Raw genomic sequence first — 12,621 nt, 5'->3', positions numbered from 1 at the left:
ACAGCTGCAGCAGATGCTCATGGTCAGGGTGTTGGACAGGCAGCTGGGCAGGCAGCAGAGCCTGCTGTGAGACGGTCTACTAGAGACACACGTCCATCTGATAGATTTCAGCCCTCGACGCATTATGTCTTGGTTACAGATGCAGGAGATCCTTTCACCTATGATGAGGCTATACGCAAGGGTGAAAGTCACTCCTGGGAGAGGGCTATGCAGTCTGAGATAGACTCCCTGCATAAGAATGATACTTGGGATTTGGTTTTCTTGCCTACAGGCAAGAAGGCTTTGCCATGCAAGTGGGTGTACAAGCTAAAAAGTACCCCTGAACACCCCAAGCCGGCATACAAGGCTAGATTGGTAGCAAAGGATATTAAGCAGGAGCATGGTGTGGACTTTGATGAGGTCTTTTCTCTTGTAGTTGAGATGACCACCCTGCATTTAGTCTTGGCTTTGGTTGCTCAGCTTGACTTGGATTTATACCAAATGGATGTCAAGACAGCTTTCTTACATAGGGACTTGCATGATGAGATTTATATCGAGCAGCCTAAGGGCTTTGCAGAACCTAGTAGGCAACACCTAGTGTGCAAATTGAAGAAAAGTCTTTATGGCTTGAAACAGGCACCTAGGGAGTGGTATCATAAGTTTGATGCCTTTATGCAGTCACAGGGCTACAGTCATAGTGCTATGGATCCGTTTCTTGACACGAAGAAAGACTGTGATGGTTCTTTATTGATTTTGGTACTCTATGTGGATGATATGCTGATAGCAAGGAAAGCTCATGATGAGCTAGATGGTCTTAAGGCTGAGCTCAAGAAGAGCTTTGAGATGAAATATCTAGGACAGGCCGCTCACATACTTGGTATGTGCATTAGACACGATAGACATCAGGGACTCCTCTACTTATCACAGAGGGAGTACATTCATAAAGTCCTTGAGCGCTTCCGTATGCAAGACATAAAGCCTATTGGCTGTCCATTGCCTTCTTATGTGAAGGTATCACAGGCTGATTGTTCGCAGATAGATGAGCAGAGGGCCGAGATGGCCAAGATTCCCTATGCATCCACAGTGGGGTAGTCTTATGTATGCCATGATAGCCACTTGTCCAGATATTGCCTTTATAGTTGGTATTGTGGCATGCTATATGGCTACACCTAGAAAGAAGCATTGGGATGCCGCAAAGGGTATCATGAGCTACCTGAAGGGCACTGCAGATATGTGCATATGCTATGGCAGACAGGATACAGGAGTCATGGGGTACATTGACTCTGATTATGCAGGACATGCAGATAGTAGGAAGTCCACTTCCGGCTATGTATTCACCTATGCTGGAGATGCTATTTCTTGGATGTCCAGGGTGCAAAAATGCACGGCCCTTTCTACTACAGAGGTCGAGTATGTTGTAGCCACTGAGGCTTGCAAGGAGGCCATTTGGTTGGGTTGTTTAGTTGCTGACTTTGGTATTGATGCTATCCCCACAGTGCATTCGGATTCTATGAATACTATTCAGTTAGCCAAGAATTCGGTCTTCCATGCGAAGATGGAACACATTGAGGTGAGGTATCACTTCATACGTGGGGTCGTTGAGGACAAGTATGTTGATCTTGTCAAGATCTCGAGTGACCAGAATCGTGCAGATCTGCTCACGAAAGGCCTCTCTATAGAGCGCTTTGCCTTCCTCAGGAGGTTGATGGGCGTGGGATGAGATGATGTCTTTCCTCATCCTATTGTACATGTGTACATGTTGTACTGTCTTTTTTCTTTTTCTTTTCACTCCTCACTGGGGCAGATTCACCTTTAAGTGAGAGGTTGTTGGGGGTAAAGGCGCCTCTGTCTAGCTACCCGTGTATTACTACACTGACAGTCACCGCCACTGCACAAATCTTTACTAGTGAGGGCTTTCTTCCATATGGTCCACACATGTGCCCAAGAACCAATACTTCCTCTGCTCCAAAAATTTATTTTTCTCTTGACAGAGTCAAATGCACTTATTCATGCAGGTGGCGGGCGTCCCCATCACCGTCACTTTATTCTTTATTCTTTTAGTGATAGTTTGAATAAAGGAAGGCCCTGTCACAGATTGTGACTGTTGGAGTTCCCATTTCTAGTCTCTTCCTTTCTTGCTCTTGCTCTCCCTGTTGAAATGACTTGTTTTTTTTGGCTAATTTTTGTTGTTTTTGAGAGATGAATGGTTGATTTTATGAGATGATTGATTGGTTTAGAAGTGGTTTGAGAGTGTTTTGGATGATATTGATTGTGTTTTGGAAGCTCATGATGTTTGTTAGTGGGTTTGAGATGTTCTGATAGGTTCTGATTGGTTCTATATACCTTCTGTATAGCTTCTGTTTTGTTCTGTTTTGTTCTGATTGTCTTCTGTAAGGAGGGATGGAGTATTGATTGATGAAGATTGAGATCTTATGAAAGCTTATTGAATGGTTTTTGAGAGTTTGGAATGGTTTGAGTATGAGTTATGTGGTTTTGATAACCTTCTGTAGGTCTTCTGTAGAGCTTTTGTCTCTGTTCTGTTCTGTACTGTAGCTGTTCTGGTACTGTTCTGTAGGCTGTTCTGTATGCTTCTGTATGTGTTCTGATGGATGAGAGTGTAGATTGGGAAAGTTTTCTAGCCTTGAAAAGAGGTGAATACAAGTGCAAAAGAGCTGAAAGAAGTGGAAGAAGTAGCTGTTGAAGACTCAAGTGAAGACTAAGTGAAGTGACAGTAGTGAGCTATGAAAAGACACTGTAGTGGCTCTAGTGACTCTTCATATCAGACATACCTCTTGGGAGGGGTATCCACGACCTAAGAAGGATTATTGAGAGTGATTTTGAGAGATTGTAGTGAGGATGTGATATATTATTGATGGAGAGAGAGAGAGAGAGTCAAAGATAGTCAATTCTACTGAAACAGAGTGATTGTATATGAGAGATTGAGAGAGAAGACTATGAAGATATTGAAGATGAATACTATGTGATGTATTTCCATTCAAAGATGGTGTATTTCTTTTCTTTCTTTGTTATGTTGATGTATTTTATGAAGATATTGAAGAATATGGTTGATTCTATCAAATCCGTGGGAGATCTACATGATGTTGTATGAAGATTTGTTGTGCCTGGTGTTCTTTTCTTCATTGTGATCATATGAAGCATAATAAACAAGCTTGTTGATGTTATAAGATAGATTTTCTTGCAGGAGAATTCCCTTTTCCTTGGTGTTCCTCTTGGGGCTCCATGTTTTTGGTGCGCAGCCGAGGAAACTTGCCATCAACAAGCACCAGAAGAGGCTGAAAATGAAGGAGCCAAGAAGAGAAGAATTCAATGGATGTTTGTAAAGTTCCTTCTTCCACTGAGGAGTTGGAGTTTCTCATAATCAAAGCTACTTTCCACAAGAAGTTCTTCCCACAATGGCGGAAACACATCACCATCATGATGCATGCTCTATGTGGTGGACAGTTTCCTCTTCCTGATGAAGCAGCAGAAACTTGCATCTTGGTGGCAAACTGTTTGGGAACAAACTGAAGAGAAGAAACAGAGAGAATGACCATACATGGAAGATTTGGCATTCATTGAGAAGTTTCCAGATATCATCAAGTTGGAGACTGTGAAGAAGCTTCAGGAGTCTTGGTCTGTGGAGGTTCACAAAGACAAGAAGGAAAAGAGTTGGAATTTGTTCGTGGATGCTCAACAGCAAGATACATGGGATGCTTGGTGCACTGATAACCTTCTGTTTGTTCAATTAGCAACCCACTGGAAGTTGGTAGATAGAGTGTTTTTCACAACCTACACTGTTGAAACCATCAGAAGCTAGCATTATTATGATGATGGCACCACCACAATGCTTAGACGTATGCATTTTGACACCTTCAGAACCGAATACCTTCCTCTGTGTAGTGGCATGAAAGCAGAATTCAGAGACATTGAAAAGGAAGATGTAGAAGAAATGTTGGCAAGACAGTCCTCCAGAGACTGAAGCCTTCTGTTAACCCTCTGTGGAGTACTAACAACATAGTGGAGCCAACCCCCTGATGAATGACGCAATAAAGAGGCAAGCGTTAGAACGAGTCCAGAGGTACATGAAAAGAGAGAAAGCAAAAATCAGAGCCGAGAAGGAGCTCGCAGCAGAAGCCGCCTTTGACACCCTTGCGGAACTCTTTATAGAAGTCCTAATGGCACATCAAGCCCTTCCTCCTCCTGCTGGAGGTCTACTTCCAAGCCAGATCCATCCTGGAAATATTGATGACAGGCCAGCGAATGTAGTTCCATTGCCAGTTTTTAAGGGAGAGTACAATGAAGACCCTGATCTTCATGTAGCAGAGTTTATGGTAGCATGTGTGGCTAACAATGCCAGAACCCCTAAGCATTGGTTAGCAATATTCCCCGCCACTTTCAAGGGCGCGGCATTTCAGTGGTATGAGAGACAAGCAGCAGGAACTTTTGGCACATGGGACGACCTGAAGTTGGCATTCCTCACTAAATTCAGGCGTGAAGGTTTTGAAGAGCGGATGCGAGAGGAATTTATGAACCTAAGTTAGTCCTCTGGAGAAAGAGTAGAAGCTTATGTCTCACGAATGGAATCCATCCTGAAGAGATGGACTAACCATAATCTAGATGATGGCATTCAGAAGGGAGTGTTTCTCAGAGGATTACAACCAGAAGTCCATAAGTTTGTGGAGCTGCAAAGACCAGCCACACTGCAAGCTGCAATAGAAGCTGCACGACTGTACGATGAAGTTGAAGCTAGATTAGTGATGAATACAGGAAGAAGAGTCCTACCTCCTCTGATGCCAGGAATGATGTGCCCACCAAATGCAGTCCTGGGGACTGTCCCCTACCCTTACCAACAGATGCCCCCAGTATCACAGTACAGTGCACCAAATCCACAGTGGCCATAATCCATGCCCCAAATGATGGTTCAACCACAACAACAATGGTCCCAACCAAATTCCTCAATGCCAAATCAGCAGCAGCAACAGTGGAATCTTACCAACTAGAGCCAACAGCCAACAGTTCAAACAGGAGCTCTAAATCAGAACCAGAACCGAGACTCCTCTGCACCAGCCCAACCTGTTTATGCAGTGATTACAGAGACTCCTCAAAACCCTCATGCCAGTACCTCCGGAGGAGAAAGCTTGAAGGACTACTTATCCAACTCAGTTGCAAACATAAAAAAGGAGTTGATGGATGTGATTACAGAGCAGCTACAGACGCTGAAAGTGAATACCGCTAGCATATCCAATGTTGCACGAGCAATAAGAGATGTGATGCGGTCAAATACTTGGTGTCGTAAGTGTCATCAAGCACCTAGAGAGTTTGGTCCTAATTTCGGCCCAAGAAGGTTTCCCTCTCAAAGTTACAGAGGAAGACAGTCTGGCGGTGGTTAGAGATTAGAAGTGGAGTGTTATAGATGTGGAGAGAAGGGACACATCTCACCAAATTGTCCAAATCCCAGAAGGTCAGTGGATTACAAGACCTTATGCAGTCGATGCAAAGGAGAAGGCCACACTGCAAAAGATTGTCCAAGCCCAGCCCCAGTGAAAAACAGTGCTACTGATAGTTCGGCCAAGGCCCAAGAGCCTATCTCCAATTTAGTGGAATTAGAAGTTGCTGCCATCACACGTGCAAAGAAGAAGGAACCACCTATCCAGAAAGAAAATAATCCTCCTACCAGAACAGTGAAGTTCAATATTCCACCAGAAGAACAGAACAGAACAGAGCCTGACAGTGCCGTACAGAGCACTACAGTGCCATAGAGAGTTACAGAGATAGTTCCAGAGACAGGACCAAAGGTCCAGGAGATAGAAGAGGAGGAAGTGCCACAAGGGGCAGAAGAAGTTCCCATGATTCCTCTGTTGGAAGAAACAAGGAAAATGAAAATGGGTGTTGCCCCATTCCCTAACCGATTAGAGAAGCCAGTGGATCCTATTAAGGAATACAATCTGGTCAGAGATCTAGATACCTTTAAACCAAACCTCACATTTCGACAATTATTGATGTTGTCTCCCAGTTATCGAAAAAGGTTTAAAAGTATACTGACAAGAAGATGTGGCTTAAGGATTGCTTCCTCAACAGCGACAAAGTCCAACAAAGCTCCAGAGCCTGTAAAAGAAGTGGATGTGGCTAACGCCTTCCTAGATCCGGGTACCCCTGAGACTGGCGTGTGGATTGAAGGCTGCTTCATTGCAAATGCACTGATTGATGGTGGTTCATCAGTGAACATTATGACGGATGTGACAATGAAGGATCTAGGCCTACAAGGTGTGCAACCCACCTAATGGCTCATCAGACTGGCGGATCAGAGCAGAATCAAGCCTTTGGGCATTCTCCCATATGTGAAGACTACAGTGGTTGGAAAAGATTATTGGCTAACCTATCTGGTGGTGATGCCAAACTCTTATGGTACATCCTACCCTCTGTTACTGGGTAGACCATGGCTTTTTGAAGCCCGAGCAAGGACGGATTGGTTCAAAGGAACCTTGACCTTGGGAAGAGGACCCAATAAAGTGGTGCTGAAGCTATATGGTTCTCAAAAAGGACATGGATCCACCTCCTTGGAATTATATTTTGACTCCCCTAATGAGGCTACAGATGGAACATCACCAGACGAAGATGCTGTCAAGCAGATCCTTCCCAAGAAAACAGTGGCACGTTCCTTAACAGTGGATACTATAAGCCAACTTCCAAAAGATGCAAAGTCATTATCAATGGGTGAATACTTCCTACCTGAACCAGGAACTATTTCCGAAATCACTTCTGACAGTGAGATAGAAGCATGGATGTACTGCTCTCCCTGTTACATGGCCATAGTAGAGCCAGAGATAGAGGCAGAAGATGAAATAGAGAACCTGTTCTTCTCTTACAGATCTCCTACAGAGACAGAGACAGAGACAGAGACAGAAGCAGAAGCAGAGACAGAGACAGAGACAGAAGAGGATGGAGATGATATGGAAGAAGAAGGTTATGAAAGCGAGACGAAAGAGTCTATCCCACCTGTAGAGGATACATTTGGAGAAGAAGTTTCAGAAGCATCAGAAGCAGACGAGCTCATGCTATGGGACAGAATGGCGATGGTACCATTTGGTCTGGTAAATGGATCTTCTCATATACAAAATCTTTATAAGAAATGGATTAAGAAGAATAAGCCATCTTTCAGCAGTGGCTTATGCCGTCCTAATCCATCCTTGCCAAAGAAAGATGATGATGATGCACCGTGCCAACAAGCACCAGTCCCACAAACCCAACAGAAATCAGAGGGTCCCTGTTATGTGACGTTCCTGGATGCGTCATTAGAAGATGAGTCTTCAATCCAAGAGGTAATTAATCTTGAAACCAAACCCGAAATGGCCCTAATCCCATTTCAACATCTTAAGGAGCAACCTAAGTCTCCACCAAAAGAAGAAGTTGGGTCTAGTGGGACATCAGAAGAGGATACCACTCCTTTGAAGGAGTCGGATCTGTACCCAGAAGCAGTCCGCGGGACCTTCATCCGTGAAGAAGAAGGTGAAAGGCAGTTAACCTTTGTGGATGCAGATAGCACGGAACGCCATTTGAAGGTGGGTAGCAGCCTACCAGAAGAGGAGTTGTCAACTTTGTACAACTTGTTGAAAGAGAATTTGGACGTGTTTGCTTGGTCCTACAAAGACCTAAAGGGGATTGATCCCACAATATGTCAGCATCATATTGACTTGGAGCCTGATGCCAAGCCAGTACGACAACGACAGAGGCGAATGAACCCGAATTATTCCACATTGGTAAAAGCAGAGCTGCTGAAGCTTCTGGAAGCTAAGTTCATCTGTCCAGTGGCAAATAGTGAATGGGTTTCACCCATCATGGTTGTACCCAAGAAGAATGGCAAATTGTGAATATGTGTTGACTTCCGCAAGTTGAATTCTAAGACAAAGAAGGATCACTTTCCTATCCCTTTCACAGACCAACTGTTGGACACAGTGGCAGGACATGAGCTTTATTCCCTTCTGGATGGATTCAACTGAGTATGGGATTTCCCTCAACCCCGACAAATGCATCTTTGGGGTCTCTTCTGGAGTTGTGTTGGGCCACATTGTCTCTGCACAAGGGATATCAACAGACCCTGCAAAGATCGAAAAGATTGCAGCCTTGACCGCACCCACCAACCTCAAACAGTTGAGGGGATTCCTAGGCCATGTGGGTTACTACAGAAGGTTCATAGCTCATTTCGCAACAAAGGCAACCTCCTTGCACAAGCTTCTGAGGAAAGATGCAGAGTTTACTTGGACGGAAGAATGTGACAAAGCCTTCCACACTCTGAAGCAATGTCTGATTGAGGCACCCATTCTGCAACCTCCTGATTGGATGAAAGAGTTCCATGTACACACTGATGCATCAATTGAAGGCTTAGGCGCAGTTCTCTGCCAGAAGGGCTCCTCGAAGCTGGATCAATCGATCTATTATGCAAGCCGAAAAGTCACTGATAGGGAAGGGAACTATATAGTGACAGAGCTGGAGTGCTTGGCAATGGTGTTTGCCCTACAGAAGTTCCGCCACTACCTCCTATCTACCCACTTTAAATTTTATGTGGATCATGAGGCCCTGTCCTTCCTGATGAACAAAGCGGATGTGAAAGGACGAATGATGAGATGGCTCCTTCTATTCCAGGAGTTCGACTTTGAGGTAATTACCAAGCCTGGTCGTTCCCATGTTCTGGATGATCATTTCTCGCGTATCCCACAAACTGCAGATGAGGAGCAGGATGATCCAGACCTCCCTAATGCTTCCCTATTCCTGGTAGAAACTGTAACTCCCTGGTATGCAGACATTGCCAATCTGTTGGCAACCCAGTAGTACCCTCCTGGTATCTCTAGTCGGGAAAGGAAGAAGCTTATGCTAGAATCAGCCCCCTACACCTTGCTAGGTGGTGCACTGTACAAGAAAGGCAAAGATGAAGTGCTCAGAAGATGTGTTGCAGGAGACGAGATTGGAATAGTTTTGAAGGCTTGCCATGACGAGCCATGTGGAGGTCACTTTGCAGGAGAAGCTACAGCCAGGAAGGCTCTGCTAGCAGGATACTGGTGGCCTACCCTTCATAAGGATGCCTATGATTACTGTAAAAGATGTGATGCTTGTCAGAGAATGGGGAAACCTACCAAGACAAGTGCCATGCCACTGTAGCCTATTCTTCCCTTAAAGCCATTTGAGAAGTGGGGCATCGACTTTGTAGGTTCAATCGATCCTCCCACCAGAAGGAAACAGAACCGATACATCCTGGTATGTACGGATTATGTCACAAAGTGGTGTGAAGCTAAAGACCTAAAGTGGGACGATGGTAACAGCATGGCCCTGTTCATGTACGAGAATATCATCACCCATTTTGGCAGTCCCTTAGAGCTGGTAAGTGACAGAGGCACTCATTTCATTAATAAAGTCATGGAAGAGTTGGCAGAGTTGTATAAGATCTGCCATGGCAAGTCCATTCCTTATTACCCCAGAGCCAACGGCCAAGTTGAAGTCACGAATCGCATCCTCTGCTCGATTCTGACAAGAAAAATTGCCGCACATCATCGTGATGGATGATCCACTTACAGAGGCCCTCTGGGCGTACAGAACCTCCCATAAAGCAGCAACAGGACAGACACCTTTCCAGCTGGTGTATGGTACAGAAGCTATTTTCCCTATTGAACTGGAATTACCCTCTTTGAGAGTGGCCATCAAAGAGCGTTTGGGGAACGATGATTCACTGCAATGTCGTCTCGTGCACCTGGAATGTTTGGACGAAATTCATAGGATGGCTCTACAGTGCATGGAAGCCACGCAAGCTCGACGTAAGGCTTACCATGACAGCTTCATCAAGCACAAGGAGTTCAAAGAAGGTGATTTGGTCTTAGCCTATGATTCACGATTTGGCAAGTTTCCTGGCAAGCTCCAACAACAGTGGATGGGCCCGTATAAGGTACTTACTGTCAACCCTAATGGCTCAGACCGTTAATGCCTCTGATGATCCCTTCCTAATCAATGGATATCGCCTGAAGAAGTACTTCCCTCCTTGGGGATCCTGACAATCATGGTCACCTAATCCTTTCCCCCGTTGGCGCGGCACTGTACTTCTTATGATGTTACTTCTGATAGTCGTTCTTCAGTCACTCCTGATGAGATGGACGCAACCCTCTATCCCCTCAACTCCACCTTCCAGCCTTGATCTCTTGTCCTCTATTTTCCACCAGCGACAGTGGCGAGCTTGGTCTTGATACATGGTCTTTCTACCATTCCCTTGCTTATTTCGAAGAGAAAGAAAAGAAAAGAAAAGAAAAAAAAAGAAAAAGAAAAAATATACATATCGGTCATGGGAGAAAAGGACTTAGGTCCCTGTCATGCCGACCTATTCTTCAAGAAAAGGTGGAAACACCCTCGGGAATAGGGGAAAACAAAGAAAAAAAGAAAGAAAAAAAAACAAGATATGAGAAAAAATCTATTATGGGAGAAAAGGAAGCAATTCCCTATCATAGCAGGCCCCGTTCCAAGAAAAGGTGATAAACACCCTTGGGCGGGAAGCTGGCTGTGGAAAAGGTGGCAATACCCAGCAGTCCAGAAAGTGGATTCATTAATTGATATCCTCAGGATCCAGTTCCGAAGCTACCGCCCTTGGTACGCTGTGTCCTGGGTCTTTCTGTAGAGCGCCTACCTGTCCTCTAGCAGACGACATATTCCTATCCAACACAACATTCGATTTGTTGGCTACCTCCCTTGGTATGCCTCTTCAACAACTCACGACGCGATCTTCATCGACAAACAATCGAGTGATGCGAGCTTTCATCCTAACCGGATGGGGACGTGAGTATGGGTTTCCCTCTGTAATTATCAACAGAGAGTGAGACAGAGGGTGGGCCGAGAGACTAGTCTTTTCCCTTCAAATCAAATGAGAGGTGAGTAGTGTGAATGAAGTGTTGCACGCATGGGATGGGCTTCTCAATGCACAAAGCACAATTTGTTTCTGTGCACTGCACCATAAGGCTCCCTGGCCTTCCTCCTCGCACTGTATGCCGGCACAGGGCGAGATGCACAGTTGCACCCTCAAATGCGCACAAGGCATACAACCTTTGCACAAGTGATCGTGAGGATTACATCAATGGGTTTTAGGACATGGTTGCCCCCCTGTATCTATCAACAGAGCGTAAGACAGAGGGTGGGCTGAGTGTGGCTGGAGTTTCTTCAATCAATTACTGAGAGGTGAGATTGAGGGACGTTACCATACTTGGAGTAAGGTATGTTTCTGTTTCCCTATGCACCCACGGGACGGGTCCCTACCGTCATCACAAGACATGTCACCCTGTTCTGTACACTGCACTGTAAGGCTCCCTTGCCTTCCTCCTTGCACTTATGCCAGACGGGTTGGACACACTAATGCACCATCAACTGTGCACCCTGGGATACTCCCTCTGCACCATTCCCCTGTTGATTCCTAAACCGGGTACGAGATATGGGTTTTAATCATTTTTCCTCGAGTGATATTAGTCATGGGGCGAGTGACAGTTCTTTTATTTCATTTGAGTGACTGTGAGTTGAGTGCAATATCCCTCATCATCGACAACGAATTTCCTGCGATTTCTTCCATCAGCCACCTCCCTGGGTGCTGCCGCGTGGTCCCTGCCATGACGGACGAGTGTTGAGAAGATGCCTTGGTACCTCTAGCAACCGACAACAATACAGGACGTGCCATCGACACTCAACCTTGCTTCTCAACAACATGGGCCAAGTTTTTCTAACCCTACAACTTTTGTTTCTCAGTGACGTTCATGTTTTAAGTGTGGGGACGTTAGTGGATGGTCTGTGGCGTGGTCCTAGGTCCCTGTTGCTCGATTAACCCTATACGTTAAGGTTTTAAGTGTGGGGACGCGTCCCTGCGCATTTACATTGCCTACCCCTCTGCACATGCCTCAACTTGCTAATGCATCTATGCCATGACTTGTTGTTACCCTGATAGGGTCCCTTTCCACCCATTCGTTCATTTTTCACCCACCCTTGGGGCTGTTCCCTTGCCGTTTTCCTTCATTCCTTGATTTTTAGGTCCTGCCATGTGAATGCACCCTATGTTCACCGAAGTCCAAAACCAACCTTATAGCCCTGTTTCTCCCTCTGCATTGACTATTTTTCCTTTTTACCTACCCCTGTTTTAGTACACGGTTTTTGAGTTATTAATTTTTGAAGCATTTTATGTAAATTAGCCGGTTTTCCATATGAACGCACTTTTCTGACTTCGGAACCATGATCTGACATAGCCCTGCCAAACCACTTTTCCCCTGACATTTTTCCTTTTTACTCCGAGTCATTTCGATACACGGTTTGTCCAATATTAATTTTGCGGTTTTTTAAGACTTTTTCATGCCTCTTTTTGATATTTTTCCATGCGAACCTGCCCTGTTTGCATCGGAATTCCAATTTGATTTGACAACTGTGCCCCTCGTGTCTTCCCCCACCTTTTTCCTTTTTCCTCCCCCCTCTTTCGACTTTCGTATTTTTACTTATTAATTTTTAAATGAGTTTTCGGGCGTATTTTTGGAGTTTTTCGCATGTAAACCCCTCCTACTTCCACCGGAACTGTGGTTTAACATGACAACCTTGTGCCTTTCCTTCTTGCGGACATTTTTCCTTCTTACTGCATGTCAT

The sequence above is a fragment of the Lygodium microphyllum genome, unplaced genomic scaffold (genome assembly GCF_053477565.2).
Source record: "Lygodium microphyllum isolate KBCC unplaced genomic scaffold, Lygodium_microphyllum_v1.1.10 scaffold_181, whole genome shotgun sequence".
Lineage (NCBI taxonomy): Eukaryota > Viridiplantae > Streptophyta > Polypodiopsida > Schizaeales > Lygodiaceae > Lygodium > Lygodium microphyllum.
The sequence above is the reverse complement of the archived record's forward strand: the minus strand, read 5'-3'. Positions refer to the sequence as shown.